Source organism: Xenopus laevis, chromosome 3S (assembly GCF_017654675.1).
Source record: "Xenopus laevis strain J_2021 chromosome 3S, Xenopus_laevis_v10.1, whole genome shotgun sequence".
Lineage (NCBI taxonomy): Eukaryota > Metazoa > Chordata > Amphibia > Anura > Pipidae > Xenopus > Xenopus laevis.
Window position 1 is genome coordinate 79,623,143 of NC_054376.1, and position 20,067 is coordinate 79,643,209.

Here is a 20,067-nt window from a genome sequence, read left to right on the forward strand (position 1 = left end):
TCAAAATCAAGTGCTAAGAATTGATACTAATGGAAGGAGGTTCCTACTCAATAGACCTTACAACCTAAGTAAGTGGGTTCCCTAAAGAGTGCCGGAACTGATTTACATGGAATGCAAGTGCTCCAAGGTTTTTTTTAAGTGACTATGGGAAGATACTCTCTAAGAGAATATAAGGTGCCACAAGAGATTAAGGTAGCAAACAGCAGTGGAAATGGGTAGTGTGACCAGGTAGTGACTCTAAGAGGAATGGAGCAGTCAGCCAGGAATATATGGAGACAGAGAAGAGATACAGTAAGGTCCAAATAACTTTTCAAGTCATGAAAATAAGTGTATTAAGTTATTATTTGCTTAATGGGACACCATGATAAGGATTTCAGCAGTGGATGTCGGTTCACTCTCGGTTCACAAGAGGACAACTTTTACAACAAATTGTAAGAGTTTACAACAAATTGTATTAGGGAAAGATGGGAGGCCAGTTAATAGTAATGTTCAGTAGTCTAGGCAGGAAAGGAGGCGTGCAGGGTTACTAGTGAAATAAAGGAATGGTTTCAGTAATACTGCATAAGGAAAGGTCACAGGTCGCAAGCTAAGTTGATAGGGTTTATAAGCATGCTATTAGTAGACATAGTAAAGGGGTGAAGGTTGGTCAAGTTGCTAGAGGACATTAAGAGATTTAATCCGCAGTTGAGCTGATAATAAAGGGGTCAATAACATGAGTGAATACGTTTTCTCAAAGACAGTATGTAAAAGAAAAGCACCCTTACACTGAGTGGAATTGGTGAGATGGTACGTGTTGGATTGTCTTTGTTATAAAGGGGCAAAGAGTCACTTATAAAATAAGAAAAAGACGGATTTTTGGTAAACACTAGGTCCAGATGGTTATGGGTACATGACTCGTTCCACAGCTGGAGATCAAAAAAGTTGGTTATCCAAGGCTGGAATGATAGGAACATTTTGAACCAACAGTGAGTCTGGTTGTCTGGGAAGATATGTCCCACAATCAATTACAGCCAAGAAAAAGAGTAAAATGATATGAGAAGATGAGTTGAAGTGACTGTCCTTCCAGGTATTGGGAGTAGCCTGAGTAATTTCCTGTGTATAATGTTTAGCTATATGTACATGGGAGCACAGTTGCAGATATTTTAAATAAAATGACAGTCAATGGCAAATAAAGAATGACATTATATATGCAGTATTTCCTACAACTTATAATGTGGAAAAACATAAAGTTAATTAAACCAACAACCTCCCTTCAACTGTAATTTACCAATATACATGTAAATGGGAATGTTAGAGTATAATGCTGAATAGGAGTTTGAACCATTTGAACTTTAATATTATGAATCCACTAAAAGTACCGTAAACCCCTATAATGTGGTATGGTTGATTTAGAAAGATGGACCTATTATGCAGCTAAATTATATTTTCTGTCCCTCCTCTATGCCTTAGAGGCGGGGCAGACAATTACTTTCACTTTCCATTCAGCACTTCCCAGATGTCACTGCTCTCCACACATTCCCCGTTCTCTTCACTGTTTAATTGTGTAGCAAGGGCATGGGGACGGACATCGGGTCCCCCATTCTGGTGCACATTCAAGATTCTGAGATGATGCAAGGGTCGCATTTAAAAGATGGCTCTTTTTTCTTTCCGAGACTGAAGGAAACAAGATTCAAATAATTTATACAGTGTAATTAAAGTTCATTTTTCTTGACTAATGTGATAAAATAGTATTATGAATAATTTTTTGGGGTGACAGGTCCCCTTTAACATGATGAAGACTGTTCACTGTTATTGGAAGGAAAGTTGTACAGCACAGACTGTAATCTGAAAATGAAATTATCAACACTGTGCTCCCTTTGTTCCCACCAACAAAAATTTTATGGCATAGTTCATCATAGGACAACTGATTCTATATACCTTTTGTGTATCAACTGGTATTCCCTTTGACAGTTGAGATATTATGACTGTAGAGGGCAAAGACAGCTGCTAAGAACTAACTTTTTTTATAGTCTTCAATTCACCAAAGCAGTTGGTGCTTTAAAAAAGTAAGCACCAATTGCTTAGACCCATGACAGTTGGTGCTCTATGACAGTATCAGTCAAATGGCAACAACCTTCTGCTACGTAGCATCCTTTAAGAGAACCAGGGAAAAGGGGCATATGTCATGTTGCACACTTCCCAGCACAAAGACTGATGCCTACAGAACTTGTTCAAAGCATGTTAGTAAAGAAACCTACACCATCAGTGCAACAAGATAGAAGAAAAGGCTGAAAGAACTTCAAATGAAAACATCCAATACTTCTGACAAAATATCTAATATAATGCAGAATCTGTATGTCATAGATGCGGGTACGTTTTTCAGATACCATTACCCATTATGATAGCTTGTAAACCATTTCAGAGGTGCAAAAAAGATTTGCAGACATTACTGGCTGCTTACAAAAACAAAAATGACAAATAATTGAAGTTCTATAGCTAATCCAACATTTTTAAGACACCTCAATAGACAGAAATGATTTGTTCTTCTGATTCTTCAGATAAGAATTTGAAACTACAAAGTATACACTGATTGTTTCAGATTAGGAATAAACCCTTGCCTATGATAAGGATATTTGGGATAATGCTGTAGATGATCCCTTGTCAATAAGCCAATATTTGAAATCAGACAAAAATTGTTAATGGATCCTGTCAGAGTATCAGTACAGTTTTCTTTTTTGTAGTGGTCCTTATATTATTACAGTGCAACTAATTAGTCTAACAAGCAATGGTGAAATAGCATGGGTTCACCACCCCATCCCTCTGAAACATTGATGCATTGGTAGTCACAATAAATAGGCTAAGCTCTTGGCCTACATATTGAGGATGTGTGCCTCTTTTATTATTTTGTGTTACTGTTAGTTTTGCTCCATCACTTTAATATTGTTTATTTTGTAATTTGTTACAAAATATAGTTCAATTGTAATATTGTACATTATTAACCTCTAGAAAGGAAGATGACCATTATCCAGTTTTTAATATTTAATTTTTCAGCATCTTGAACAGTACAGTTATTGTTGCATAAATGAGAGTGTATTTAGCTCAGATAGTCTTTCTACCACCAAGGGATATCCCCTTTATTGGCTTTGGAAAGGTCTAAGATTAGACTATGTATGTATTTTGTTCAAAATCAGTGCTGTAAGCTACATTATTTTAAACTTTGGGAAAGCCAAAACAGAGAAACGAGAACATATTTTCTTTTCTTTGTCAATTTAGAGTGGCTTCAATTAAGAAAAGATCTATGGAATTTTCAAATTTAGGTTTGAAAATCAAACAAATCAGTACATCCATTCAAAATAATCTTTTTTTTGAATTGTTGGTTACCTCAATGTTGAAACTAAGCATACATCAAACTGAATGAAAACCTGTCTATCAGGAGATGAAAAATTTGATTCACCTGGTTATACTGTATAACAGTATTTTATTATTTACATAATCTCTAAAAAAGCTGTAAGTAATACGTTTTCTTTGTAATAATCATCATAAGTAATGTAGTTGATATGCTCTCTTCTAATCTTTTAAGTGGAAAGGATATATGATGCCATAGGATCAAAAAAATAGTTTTTTAGTATGACTTTTTATTAAAATTTTCAAGCATAAACGTAACAGATTATGTGTTCTGAAAAGGCAAAGAAGATACAGAAGCTATCATCAAATCACAAACTGAACTATATCTGAATATCCAATAAATGGAATGCTGTAAAAGGTTTTACATACCAACTGTACCTAAATACAAAAAGAAAGAATACAAATAAAGAATATATATCACTTTCTGCCTGACTCTTTTGTTATATAATAAACATGATGTGAAAGTAAGTACGAGAAAACCTAAGACACTTAAGGGAACATTTACTAACCGTCGAAGTGAATTTGAAGTGAATTTTCCAATTCAAAAACTTAGAATTTCGAAGTAATTTTTGGGTACTTCGACCAAACTCTGACTTTGACACTTCGCCACCTTAAACCTGCTGAATTACTATGTTAGCCTATGGGGACCTCCTAGAACCTATAGCCAGTATTTGGCTAAGTTTTTTTTTTTTGAAAATTGTTCAATCGATTAAATAGTTAGATTCAAACGATTTCTACGTTCGATCGAATGATTTCTACGTTCGATCGAACAATTTTACGTTCGATCAAATGATTTGAATTCGATCAAAAACGGCTAAATTCACTAAAAAAAACTTAGACTATAGAATTTCTACAATTCGATGGTTGAATTTCGAAGTTTTACCACTTTGAAATTCGACCCTAAGTAAATGTGCCCCATACTGTAGGACCATGGTGATATACCCACTGTTAGTGAGCATTATAAATATCAAACAATACAAAAACATCTTAAATCAAGAAGGATAAGTCAAATTAACCAGAAAGGTAGGACAATTCAAGTCCCAAAGGGGTGGCTCGTGGAGCCCAGGGTTCTCAAATCTAAAGAAACTTATCTTAAGTACCTGATAAAATGGATGCTAATGCATTGTTTATCATTAAAGCAGTAAAGTGTCAATTTGGGAATTGAAAGAAAGGGAGTACACCATGAGTTTGAAATCAGCTGCTTGTCTGTGAATATAAAAGAGTATTGGCAGATTTTATTTTTACCACATTTTTTTGACTTTTTTGTATGTTTTTTTGAAAACAAATATGCCAAATCAATATCTAGCTATATCTATTAAACTAACATTTACCAAACCTGAAGTTAATAGGTCCAAAACCATTTCAACCAGCAGAGGAATGGGGGTCCTTTCCTATCCCTGAACTCACCTCTGATGACTGCGAAGAAGTGACTGACAATATCTATACTACTCTTATTTCGACAGGTGTATTCAATAAAACTTTTCATCACCTGCCCATTAAGCCTATGATGTTGCACCATATGGCACAAGTACCTACTGACTCCTGCCCTAGATGCGGCATGGCCTCGGCTGACTTTTTCACATTATTTGGTCCCCAGTCCTACAGATTCTGGTCCACAGTAAAAGGTTTTATGGGAAATAACCTGGCCTTTTGGATGACACAATCCTGCTGACACACTCCAGACTATTATTTAGACAATTTTTCCTACATATGTTACATTTTTCTTGTGCTTTAAATAATATGCTTTAAATAGACATTTATGAATGGGATGAAATAAAACTTGTTAACAGGAAAAATATTTGCAATGTGAGAAAATATTCTTTTGCATAAAAATGTCTCCATTGCTTGAATTTAACATAGATTTTGTGAACCCGCAAAACTCTCGCCAGTTGAAGAAATGTTGTCATTATTTTAGTTTGCACCAGTGAGCAGTGGGGCAAATTCACTAAGCCGCGAAGCGCCGAACGCTAGCGTTTGTCATTTTCGCTACTGCGCAAATTCACTAACGAACGCTGGCGTAGTTTCGCTAGTGTTACTTCGCAACCTTACACCAGGCGAATTTTCGCTAGCGACGAAACTACGCAAATTCACTAACTTGCGCAGTGTACTGAACGCTACCTTGTACGCTAGACTTCCTTCGCCACCTCAGACCTGGCGAAGCGCAATAGAGTAGATAGGGATTGTTTAAAAAAAAGTAAATTTTTTTTCTAAGTCCCAAAAAACGCTGGCGTGTTTTCTACATGATGGCTGATAGGCTGAAAAAGATCGAAAAATTTTTGGGGCTCCCCTTCCTCCCCCCTACATTTCCTAACTCATGGCAATTTACCTAGACAGTGGGCACATGTGTAGGGCAAAATAAAATTTTTATTTGCTGATTTGAAGGTTTTCTAGGCATTTGTAGTGCAGATACGTGTTCCTCCATTGAAATTTGAATTTCGCGCTGTATGCAAATTAGCCTTCGCTAGCGTAACTTCGCTTTATATAGCGAATCAACGCTAGCGCAACTCAACAACCTTACGCTACCCCTGTGCGCAACTTCGGATTTTAGTGAATTTGCGGAGCCCTGGCGAAACTACGCCTGGCGAAGTGCGGCGAAGTGCGGCGAAGTTGCACCTGGCGCAACTTCGCATCTTAGTGAATTTGCCCCAGTGTATCCAATAAAACTTCAGAGCAATTAAAATTTGCAGTGCAATAGCTAGTGAAAATTACATTGAAAAATTAGAATTTTTAAACAATAAAAATGTAATAGACTATTGGTTGCCCTTCTAATGAGGATGGTGATCTTGTTGCAGTTCAAAAAAGCAGTGTATAAGAGTAGCAATATGTGTCCTGAATTGTTTCCCTGAACCCCCTTGTAGCCAATTTAAAGGGGTGGTTCACCTTTAAGTTAAGTTTTAGTATGTTTTAGAATAGCCAGTTCTAAGTAATTTATTTGCCTTCTTCTTCTGAATCTTTCCAGTTTTCAAATGTATTTATCAATAAATGAACTCTAAAAAATTATCTAAAAGATTCATATGATTTTTTCGCATTTGATGCCCGGAGTCTTTGATTTTTTCAGATTATGTACAAATTCTTTGGATTATTGTACAAAACCCAGCACAGATCATGATATCTTCCAATTGTAAACGGGACATCTGTCATTGACTTCTACATGACCTCTGCAGGTTTGAGATGCAGTACTTTTTCTTCAGACTTTTAGCAGCCTCTGGGTTCAATTTGAGGGGTTTTTTTTGTAAGAAAAATAGTTTTTTCCCCTTTAATACTCCGACCAGAAAAAATTGGATTGTAATAAATAACCCCCACAGTGTTAATAATATTTGCATTCAATTCACTTTAATTTAGCTCCTCATTGACACGGAAGGAGTCTATCAGTCTCTCAATCTTGTTAGATGAGGAAGCGATCATTACAGTTCCCTATTCACAACTCTGTCAGTACTGAGGGTTTTGTGAGAGGCTATGCAATTTAACTGGGGCTTGGAGCTGTTTTAGAACCTTGTCTTTCCACCCTTTGATAAATACATCCCCTAATGTAATTGCTATTTAAAATCCACTCGAAAATTGTAAAATTATGAAACTGCTGTACATATGAATATCACCATATCTATTATCAATGAAGTTTGTTTGCACTATCACTATGTTAATTATTAAAGCCAGTTAATGGTCTGTGATTAGCCATAAATTCTATTTGCATATTGCCGAAACAATTTAATAAATTATCTAAGATGACCTTCTTTTTATGTTAATCATTTCCTATGTTAATAATTTAATGTATATGTTCACCTCTGCTGTCAGCTATTGTCACTCTATAGTTTATAGTTCTGCTTTCAGCTGTCACACTGACTATCCACTTTGCATTTCTTTCATGTATCGAAATCGCATCTCCATAAAGCTGGCAGATAAGCCTGATGACTCAGTCATTAGAGGAGGCAAAAGAAAATATATTTGGAAAAAGGAAGAAATGTATTAGTCTAATCTTCATGTTGGCCAGGAATGTCATTAGAACACTGAGTCTATTTTTAATCCATAGCGGTAACAGATATAGGAAAAGTAAAAATGAATTAACCATTTTCACTTTATAATTAACTGCAATTCTATTTATCTTAAGTATTGGTGACATTGACAGTATGAATATTTTTACCCATATTTTGGCACAAGCCTTGTGTCAGTTTTAATCTGATAATTGTACCAATATATCTACAGTATCTACAGTGTCTATCTATCATCTATCTATCTATCTATCTATCTATCTAGTATCTTTTATAATATATGGTCAAATAACTCTTGGGTGACTTCTAATATATATATTAGAAGTACTAGCATAATAGATCAATGTTTCTATGCACAATAGTCTCCCTACACCTAATGCTTAAATGACAGCTTTTTGATCTAAAAATGACTATTACTTGGTAATTTTCAATATACACTTTTGAATATACATTTTAAAATAACTATATTTGAGTCCTTTAAAACAGTTGTCTCAGCATACACACTTTTCAATCTAAATTTGAAGAGCAAGTCAGACAACAGTGTGGCCAAGATTAGTAAAGAATTACCATTCTATTAGTTTTTATCTTAAGCAGTTTCACTTGAGCAATAAAAGCTAACAAAACACCTTCCTGTCTAAAACTTAAAATGCAGTGGGATTTCTAACTGTAACCTTGACAGCTTTCATTGTCTTTTAACCATACTGATAAATTGTTCAAAGCAGCAATAACTAATTTCCTAAGGATTTGTACACCTTTACTGTAATCATTTAATTTGTGATCATCTATACAAAATTTGCCCTTTATCAATATCCAGATGTGCTCTTCAGCTTTTAAGAATTACACTGAATGCTTTAGTAGGATCTATATAAAGTGCATCAACTAAATTGTCCTGATCAGATTTCCTAGTCTTCTTCCTAGAAACCTAAATTATTAGTCTGCAGTTAGCTATCCTTCATAAAACCATGCAACCACCTGAAATTACACTATTGATTATGATGTGTTCTTTTATACTGTTTTTTTCTTGTGAGAATTCCCATGATAAATTTAAAAGCTGGAAGCTCTTAAATTTAGGCCTACAAAAAGTTTTATTATATATGTTTTGCATCTGACTTCTAATGCTGCATGGTGTCACTACATATTTTGTGGGTTCACAGAATATATATAAAATTTACAGAAAGAAAAAAATATTCAGACAGGTGGGTAATTTCTTAAATTGTGCATATGTCCATTTAACTAATTTGATTACATTACCCATTTAGACTGCTAATACTAAGCTTTCTGTTTAACATGTAGCAAACTTTACCCCTTACATTACATTACTTTTAAACCATCCACAAATAAAAAAACTTAGTGATGAACGCTTCTGGCATTTCCATTCATTTTCTATTTTTAGTGGTTTTTAAAATACTATTACTACTATTACTACAACTGTTACTATGTAATGCATACCATATAGCATTATTTCATTTGTTTTAAATGTTACAAAATTGGAAGAATAAGGTAAAAAAAAAAATCTACTTCTGGAACATTACAAATTTACAAGCTGCTCAGAGGTCAACAGCATTTTCTTATTTTAAGCTGCATGCTTATTATATATTACTATATAAATGGGTTTCATATATACATTTTGCTGAACTCTGGATTCTAAGCCATGTGATCAAGATATGTGTATGAATATTTTATTCCAGTTCCCAGGGCTTTAACTCTGTGAAGTAGCTTCTATTTCATATTAACTTTTGCTGAGCATTTCCCTAGCTCTCTATAGCACATATTGGTATACAGCACCTTAGGTGTTTTGATCTTGCAGTAGAAGCTGTAAGAAACAGGAATATAAAACAACAGACAAAATCTCTAGAGAGAATCGTGAACATGGAAAAAGCAGAGCGGTTTAGTTGATATTTCCTAAAAAAGATTTAGTTGTGCTTACACAAAGCAATTCCGTTGCATTGAGTGAAAGATCAGAAATAATTTAATCTGCTCTACCGAGACCGAGGGCTATTCACAATATGGAACCAAATATAAACATACTGTACACTTACATATTTACATAGGGGAGGTTTATTGTTCATGCCTATGATTAAGGGAATGTGTTCCCGAAACACGTAAGTCAATGCTGTTACCCTTATGTTGTAATAAACTTCTTCTATACCTATCCGAAGTGCCGCCTGCATTGCTTATTGGGATCTATACCACAGCTGGGACGCTGGTGGCTGAGCACACAGAGGTTGCGGATCTGATTGGAGGGACACGGAATTGTGGTGTGAGTCTTGATCGTCACTATTTTATTGACTTACATATTCACATATACCAACAAAAATGGCACCATTGGCAAAGCCATCTGAAAGCTGTTCAGAAAAAGCATCCTTCTGCTTTAAAATTAACATTCACATTATTTAACCTCATTATAATTTGTCACAGCTATTCACTACTGTACATTACTACTTGTTGTGGCCTCAGTGCCACTAAATTATTGTTATTGTGTGTACATTATGTTGAAAAAGCTACTTACAGAATTGATACTTATATGTTTTCTGGAAACTTTGGAAAACATTTTCAAACTCCTGTTTCTACTAGGTGATAAAAAAGGAAGCACATATGTGCTCTGCCTCTTCTGTCCCCCTACTTGAGGTGGTGTTTTGCAGAAGGGCCTATAACAGAGACATGTTCCAGTATAGGTGAAGTAACTGCATGATTGGCAGTTGGCATGATTGAATTGTTATAGTCTCTAGGCATGAGAAGAAGGATCAGTAGTTGGTAGAGCAGTCAGAGGTTCCTACAAGGACAACAGAAGGGTTGACAAGGCCACCAGGATAAAGACCCAATTGGTTAGGTTTAAGGACAGAGAGATCCTTGGAGAACAGGACCACGCTGAGATAAACTTTTAAGCAAACGCAAAAACTTTCTCATTAAGAAATTTTATTACATACACTGAACACCATAGCAAAAGATAAAATTCACAATTTCTACTCTACTGTTGCATGAGGGGCAAAGTGTTCTCAACTTTACTTTGCAAACATTTATTAGCATTGTGAACAAATTGCGAATGATTTTTGCGTTAGTGATCAATATTACATACCCCCATAAGAGTATTTGCTGGATGACTATTATTAGAAACATTTACTAATGTAACATCAAGTGAGGCACCACCATCTTCTAAAATGTATCATTTGTCAATAAAATAATTCATCTTTTGTTAAAGAACCACTGTCGCTCCAAGTTATTTGAAGTATTTGTCTTATGGTAATGATACATGTGGTTTACCCTTCCTCCAATAGTTAAGTGAGGGCTCATTTGAGTGAGAAGAGTCTTATGTACCTGTGCCTTGGTAATGGTAATTTACAGTATGTACATATAGACAAAAGGTTCTACATGTCTAAATGAGTTTTTAATTGTGTGGCATATGTGTGCTGTACAGTATACTGTATCATTCTACAAAATATTTATTGCATGTAAATGGCTGGAAATTTTCCTTTACTACATTAATGCCAATGGTGATCAATTTAACTTTTTAAATGGACTCATATTTTTTTTTCTCATAAATGGACTCACATTTTTGGTAAAATTCATTTTAATAAAGGTTTAAAAATATTGTGAATTAATTGCACTTAATTAAAGTGGATGTTTGAATTTTCAGTGCATTTAAACATGGGCCCCTATTCAGTGGGACAGCGAATCTCTAAAGGACAAGTAACACTAACTTTTTAAATTAGATGCAAAGGTTAAAATTAAGTAAGCTTTATCAGAAAGGTCTATATGAATACACTAGTAAACCCTCAAAGTAATGCTGCTCTGAGTCCTCTGTCAAAAGAAACACCACATTTCTTTCTTTCTATTGTGTACACTTTGGCTTCTTTATCAGACTTCCTGATTTCATCTTAAACCTCCAGGGCTTGGACCTGCCCTCTTCCCCTCAAAACTGAAATCTGAGCTATCTGAGCTAAGAGCTATAAGCAAGCAGGGAGAGACTCAGACAGGAAGTGATGTCACACCAAGCTAATATGGCAGCTGCTATCCTAAACAAAGAGAGACAGTGTCCAGAGCTGTTTACTCAGGTATGGAAAAGCATTCTAAAGAATAAAAATGGCTTTTTATAAAATTTTAGCTTGCACTGTTGTGGCTAATCTATTAGCCATAAACTGCCTTGGTAGCTTTCCTTCTCCTTTAAGTAAAAAAAACCTTATAGTTGCCTCCAGTAACACCTCTATCTAGCACAATGCTAACTATTTGTACTGCTTTATTTAAAAAATACAATAATAAATATCTTCTTCTGGTTGTAGGGATAGGGCGATATGGTGACATGCCCTCTGCTACATACAACGTGCACGCTCCACATCTCCAAGACCGACTTCTTCTAAAAAAAGGAAGTCAGTTGCTATGGTGCTAGACAGGATTTTTCAGCATGCCTATATTATCCTTTAGTCTGATTTGTTTCTGTAAATGCTGTGAGCAGCAAAGGCAGCACCAGGTCAGCTATATATCTTCTAAGAATCACAGAAGACACCCATCATCTCGCTCATGCCTTCTCTGCTTGCAATTCTTACCTAAATTAATTAGGCAAGGAGGTAAGTCTACCCACACAGCTCCTCTCCCCCGAACCTAGATTAAACTAATTTTAAACCAAGGGGCAGAACAACTGCAAAGCAGGCTGCAGCAACTAATCGGTTTTAGAACATATAGGTCTAAGAAATGTGGACATGCATGTAGGCTGCAGCTGAGGGCACAACACAACCGAAAGTATACTTTTATTATGGCGTTTTTTAAGGAGCCATTACAAATAATTAACTTTGTGCTTGCTACAAGTACCAGTGGAGAGGGCTACAAAGGGTTTTCAATTTTCATGTTAGTGTTTAATTATTATATATGGCACTTTCTTTATGGCTTACACAGTCGAAAATGTATTTTTTCATCAAAGTTACCCCATTATTAAGAAGGGAAGTAGCATTTCTATCTTCAGGTTAAATATTTCCTGCCTGCATTTTAATAACAAAAATCACAGAATATAAGCATTGTCTTCAGTGCTTTTGTCTGAGCCGCAGAATCCCATCCAGTTTTCTCATTATCCTTCAGGCAAATGTTTAATCCGTTCAATTACTTTCAGCTAACAAATAATAACAGAGGTAACATTTCTACATTTACAGAAATGTATGGAAACTGCAATAAAACAATATAGGATTTTTCCCAAAAAAATCTTTATTTTCCTTACTTTTACATTTATTATGCAGGTTTTCTTTTATTTTAACAAAGAAAATAAATGTTTTATGCTGCAGTAATAGTAGCATGTTGTGCTAGTTACACACAAAATAGCCCTTTTCATTACTAAATGAAAATTACATAACAACCTACAATATTATTATGTCCCAGCTCAGATAGTGCTAAAATAATAATGGTTCCATTTTTATATACACATTATGCAGATTCTCTTTCTTTAAAAAAAATGTGGAAAAAAATGAACTATTTAGTTCTATTTAAGAGGCTCCTGCAAAAAAGAAAAAAAGTCCTTAGAGCAAGGCCTGGAGGACGAAACAGTATAATGATAACTAAGGGGAGATATAGTGAAAGGTGAAAAAAATACTCTAGTAAATAACTCATCACATTAGGAAGTTGTTTTTTTTGTTGGGAAATGATGCATAACAAAGTATTCATGCACAGAAATGCTTAATAAAGGGAAACTATTGAGGCTAATAAAAGCGTGAACAGACACTTTTTATCAAACACACATCCTCTTAATGAAAGAACCTCCCAGCTCACTCATAGTTACATAGTTTCATAGTTAAATTGGGTTGAAAAAAGACAAAGTCCATCAAGTTCAACCCCTCCAAATGAAAACCCAGCATCCATACACACACCCCTCCCTACTTTTAATTAAAATTCTATATACCCATACCTATACTAACAATAGAGTTTAGTATCACAATAGCCTTTGATATTATGTCTGTCCAAAAAATCATCCAAGCCATTCTTAAAGGCATTAACTGAATCAGCCATCACAGCATCACCCGGCAGTGCATTCCACAACCTCACTGTCCTGACTGTGAAGAACCCTCTACGTTGCTTCAAATTAAAGTTCTTTTCTTCTAGTCTAAAGGGGTGGCCTCTGGTACGGTGATCCTCTTTATGGGTAAAAAGGTCCCCTGCCATTTGTCTATAATGTCCTCTAATGTACTTGTAAAGTGTAATCATGTCCCCTTGCAAGCGCCTTTTTTCCAGAGAAAACAACCCCAACCTTGACAGTCTACCCTCATAATTTAAGTCTTCCATCCCTCTAACCAGTTTAGTTGCACATCTCTGCACTCTCTCCAGCTCATTTATATCCCTCTTAAGGACTGGAGTCCAAAACTGCACTGCATACTCCAGATGAGGCCTTACCAGGGACCTATAAAGAGGCATAATTATGTTTTCATCCCTTGAGTTAATGCCCTTTTTTATGCAAGACAGAACTTTATTTGCTTTAGTAGCCACAGAATGACACTGCCCAGAATTAGACAACGTGTTATCTACAAAGACCCCTAGATCCTTTTCATTTAAGGAAACTCCCAACACATTGCCATTTAGTGTATAACTTGCATTTATATTATTTTTGCCAAAGTGCATAACCTTGCATTTATCAACATTGAACCTCATTTTCCAGTTTTCCAGTTATACCAGTTTTCCAGTTATACTTGTGACATCACATGCATGAACATAATGAGAAAGTTTTTACTGTACGTCATCGTGACCAGCGTCAGGGAGGGAGGTTAGACGAAGGAGTGCAGGGAGCAGGTCTGGGCAGGGGCCCACCGGGTTTTTCATAAAAGTTGCTGATGTGAGAGGGCTTCATGCAGGTTAAATCTGGTCTATGGCCAGCAGCTGTTTTTAAGATAGGCCAAGCAAGGAAAAAGCCAATGCCCTTATTATTTCAGCAGAAGTTTTTAAGTGAGGTTTCCACACTGAGAAGTGAGGATTTGTATCTAAAGCCATCTTTAGATTACCATTTATGTTTGTATAGTAGTCTGTAATGTTAAAGGCACAGTAACACCAAAAAACAAAAGAGTTGTAAAGTAATGAAAAACAAATGAAATGTTATGATGCACTAGTAAAAAAAAGGTATGTGTTCAATTCAAAAAGGCTACTATATTTCATATAAATATTTGCTGTGAAGTCATGCGGGATCTAATAAAAAAAAAGAGAAACAGGTTACATAGAAGATAAACATGAAATGTCATTAATGGCTCCCTACAGGATTACAGACAAAAAAATGGTATATTTATTAAGACATTTGTTACCAGGATTTTTTTAGGTGCTGGATCAGATACAAACATATACAAATTTTAAATGTAAATGTAAAAGGAATATTTTCACTTTTTCATATTACTGGTCCTTTGATCTGATCTACTTGGTAGGCTCTGTACACCAAAGTCTGCATTACTTGACATCTGAAATTCAGAGTATGAGGTCAAGTGCAACTATCAAAAATCCCAATTATAAGATGGTATGACTGCAAATCAAGGGAAAATGTAATTAAAAGCAGTTCCCAATTCAAACCCTTGAGGAATGGTCTTCAATCAACAGGAATGTATGCAGATTACTTACCATCAAGTAAAAGGTACTGTTATTACAAAAAAAAGGATATCAGTAAAAATACAAGAATTGTTTGCTTAATTAGGATTCTCTGTGTCTTCTGTCTTCATGTGTTTAGGAGGTTTCTGCATGGAATGTTTTTAATGTAATTTGTAAATGTAATTGCAATTGAATGCAGTAATTGTTGCTTTAATTGATGAAGAGTTTCCCTTTAAACAACTTGGCTATTATTGTATTTCTATTTTTTCTTTACTTTAGGACAATCAAGAAATTGCAGTAAAGATTACTGGTCTGCATTTAGAAAAAGGAGTTAAGCTGTCAACGGTCTGATACAACAGTTCAGATATATGAAAGGAAATCTAAGGAAGTCATTTAATCTGACCAGCTTGGTTGATACAACAACAAATTAAGACCTAACAGTAAAAATACATTCAAAAGGTTTATTTCAGTACATAACCTAAAAACAGCAGCATCCTTATATCTAGATGCAAAAAATAATAATAAACATAGCAGTTTAATTAAAGTGCACTAATTAAAAAATAGGTACAGGATCTATTATCCAGTATTCTTGGGACCTGAGGTTTCCAGATCTTTCTGTTATTTGTATAACCATAACTTAAGGAATGTAAGGAAGAGGTGACAAGTGTTGGGGGGGGGGGCATCGAGGGCAGGGGCTGGCCTTGGGTGCTGTTGCTATTTTGTCCAGCACTGGTTAGGACATTATACAGCAAAGAAGGTGCATCTAACATTTTAGTACAAGGCCCAAGTAAGACCATGTACATGAACAGCTTTTTAGTAAATGCTATTCTGAATTTTAAACTTGTGTAGTAAATCAGGCCTTGCAACAGAAACATAATCTGGTTCTATTATTACTGAGTCAATTCATCATAAATGGGCAATACATCAAACAACTTTTACTGTGAGCATTTTTGAAGGTCATTTTCAAAAAAATGGTGCAAAACACAGTTATATTTGCTCTTGTTAGAGGCTCTAGTGAGAAAGCAGGGAGCTTTTAAGCCCCCTGCCCATTAGCATATATCTGTAAATAATTTCCTATTTTAAAGGCTGAATGGCAGCTGTAGGCAATATTTGGCTACATTTTGTACACGAAACTCAAGAAAACTCCCCAGCGCTCGGTCTAACCCACAATATGATGTAGACCACCTGCTATGTGCCAGCGCTTGGTCTAACCCACATTCTGGAGATAACCAGCTGCTTTAAAAGATGATATAAACGATTTTGGATGATAGGTCTCATCCCTATACGAGAATAGAGTTTTCTTCTGCGTCCCTCCATGTCAGTACACCCGGGCAGTATTGCCCCTCCCAGACCTGGAGATAGGACCTATAACATTAAAATTAATCATGACCTATAATTTTTAATCATGACTTTCTCCTCACCACAGTTATGTCTTGTCCTACTGGACAGAGTGGTAGTATCTCCCTAATCACTCTTTTTCTGGTGAATTTTGATAGAAGTCAAACACAGTTTTTTGTTTTTTCTCTTGTATTTTTTGTTTATTTTTTACCTCTGTGTAGACACAGAGGAATGATTCCCAGGTAATGGAGAAGAATTTACCTGATGCCCCAAAATGCATAATCTGTAAATAATCGCTTATTGCGAAGAAATGCAGATGTGGGTATACCCATGGTCCTAGCCCTGTGTTAAAATAGCCTCCCCCCCTGCTATATGTCCAGCGAGGCACAAGATTCAATCTACTGCTTTTTGGGAAGAAATACAGGTGTGGGCTTCCCACATTGTTACCTGTGAGCTTTTCTTGGCCTCCCCCTTTTCTTCTAAATTACGTGAGGCTTTACGGAACTTCTGCAAAGGGGCCATTGGTATGGATATGGGCTAGTTATAAAAGCCTGAAGCTGGTGAGTATGATTCTTCAGTATCCACTGAGTGTTTTAAATGTTCAGTGCACTGGGAAGTCTGCATGCTACTTAGCTAATTATGTCCCTCAGCTGAACACTATCAGGGCTTTTGCTGGAGTTTCCATTCTGCTGACTAGTCACTATCTTGTAAGGTGCAGATGTTCCTTTCGGCCTCTTTGCTATTTTATATTTTAAATTTCATATTGGTAAACCTATATCCTCTGTGCAGACACAGAGGTTATATTTGCTCATGTTACAAGGTACTTTCAGCAGTGGTTACAGGTTTGCACTGCTGAAACAGTATGGCACCTCATTTCTTATGAGTCTGCTCCTAACAAGCAGTGTTCCATCTGACTATAGTATTCCTGCCGACAATCCTGAGCTATCTGGTAAGGTACATGTGTTCCTCTGACTTCTTGTATTATCTGAAGTCTTAGGGTGTGAGCCTGAGTCCCCTGTGCAAAACACAGTTATAAGAAGAAAAAGTTTGCACCAGTGTCACGATAGGGCTCCTGCGCCACAGCTTCTGTCCCAAATTAGAAGCAATGCAAATGCAGAAACTGTGCTGCAAGGTTTTTTTATTCACATTTGAATAAAAAAACCTTGCAGCACAGTTTCTGCCGTTTTATGTTCCTGTTTGTCCACAACCTTAAAGATTTGGCAAAACACAGTTATATTTGCTCTTGTTACACAAGGTACTTTAAGTAATGACTGGTGAATCTCTCTGTGGTGGTACCTGAATCTGGTGAGTATGATTTTTCAGTATCCACTGTGTTTGAAACATTCAGTACACTGGGAAGTCTGCATGTTAATTAGCTAATTATGTCCCTCAGCTGAAAGCTATCAAGGCTCTGTCTGGAGTTTCCATCCTGCTGTCTAGTCACTGCTATCTGGTAAGGTGCAGAAACTCCTCTGGGCATCTTGCTATTGTTGTTTCTTCTGCAAAAGTTCTGAAGAATCCCACTGTCCCTTAACTCAGAGGCTCTAGTGAGAAAGCAGGGGGCTTTTTAGCATATAACTGTAAAGCATTTCCTATTTTAAAGGCTGAATGGCAGTTATAGGCAATTTTTGGCTACATTTTGTACACGGAACACAAAGAAAACTCCCCAGCACTCGGTCTAACCCACAATAAGATGTAGACCACCTGCTATGTGCCAGCACTCAGTCTAAACCACATTCTGGAGATAACCAGCTGCTTTAAATGATGATATAAACGATTCTGGATGATAGTTCTCATCCCTATATGAGAATAGTGTTTTCTTTCATATTTCTCTACAAGCATTCTCTACCGTGGAATTTACTTAAACTGGCAACTCAATAAGTGATTTTTACATATCAAAAACTTATAGAAATTTAAATTTTGTGCTGTCAACCATAACTTTAATTGGATTAAAACACTTGGACTGTATGTAAATCATAGTATATGTCTAGTAAGGCCCATGCTACAGTTTACTGACAGATTAGATCATGATGCATCACCCACTTGGGATTTGCATCTACATCTGAGTAGAAGTCAATAGACCATTGAACTGAAACAAGCATTTGACTAACAGTAAAGACATCCCCAAGGTCCTGAGATTTTAGAAGCACAAAAGATTAACTTTATAACATTAATTCTTGAATTCTCAAGAAGATTGATTCAGACACAATGGCATCTTTTTTTAGAACTTTTTAGAGGTTCAGTTGATACTGTCATTTATTTATTTTGGAAGTTTGAAATAGTACATTACACGACTGCATTTTTCCAGATGAATTGAGAGGTGTTAGTATTATATGAAATCAATACTATATTTTACATTTTTTATTTTCATGGGTATAATATCCTGTTGGTGGGTTGGGGGGTCCTTGAGATTTGGTAATACTGCAGCTGTGTCTCTTACATAATACCTCATAAAAGAAAAGCATAATTTATATATAACAAAATACCTGGGGGCACATTTACTCGAGTGAAGGATTCGAAGTAAAAGAACTTCGAATTTCAAAGTTTTTTTTTGGGTACTTTGACAATCGAATAGGCTACTACGACCTTCGACATACGACTTTGATTCGAACTAAAATCATTTGACTATTCGACCATTTGATAGTCGAAGTACTGTCTCTTTAAAAAAAACTTCAACTACCTACTTCGGTAGTTTAAACCTACCGAGGTACAATGTTAGCCTATGGGGACCTTCCCCATTACTTTTCTAAGGTTTTTTTGATCGAAGGAAAATCCTTCGATTGGTCAATTAAAATCCTTCGAATCGTTCGATTCGAAAGATTTCATCGTTCGATGGAACAATTTTTCCTTCGATCGTTCGATCGTAGGATTTGCGGGAAATCCTACAAATTCGATATTTGTAGGATTTTACTTCGAGGGTCGAATTCCAGGGGTTTATTCACCCTCGATATTCGACCCTTAGTAAATGTGCCCCCTTGTTGTTAAACAAACACAAATTGATGAAATAAGCATTTGTCAATCTTTATAAGCATGATATTAATATATTATTATCATAACTCAAGTTCCAGATGCTGAAAAACAAGAATAGCTGGTGAAGAGAGCAGCGCAAATATTTGCACAAATATATTTGGAATTAATTGAAAGTTTATGTACATTACTGTTGAAATATAAAAGCCTTATATTTACAGTACTATCGTGTAAAGCTTACAAAAAACACACAAATCACAAAAGCTGTGAAAATGACATAACAGTACACTTATTTGTATGCAAACTGAAAAATCATTGCTAGAGAAAAGGGAAGCATAATCTCTGAGTGTCTGCCAGAGCAAGCTAATAGGAAACCTGTACAGATATGGAGGTGCATAATCATATTAAGCAGACTTTAGTACACACTTATATCTAAACTCTCTAAATGGTCACTTTACATTTAGGCCCATGCATCAAATATGAAGTATACGCCTTTATTATAAACATATCTTTTTGCTGCATTTTTTCTAATAGCCTGTTACCCTGCTTTTAACTATACAGGGTTAAAAATTCTTGCAACAGACTATGGGGCATATTTGTCAAAAAGTTAGAGATCACCACAATCCTCTAGAGTGAAATTCTGCCACTCATTCATTTCTATGGGATTTTTAAAAGAGTATTTATCAATGGGTGAAAGTTCATCCTTTGATAAATACGCCTTTCAAAATCCCATAGAAATGAATAGAGTGTGGCAGAATTTCACTTTAGAGGATTGTGGTGATCTCTAACTTCACTCTTTGATAAATATACACCTACGAGGGTTCTTAGGAGCATGATAAATATAGTTAGTATTATG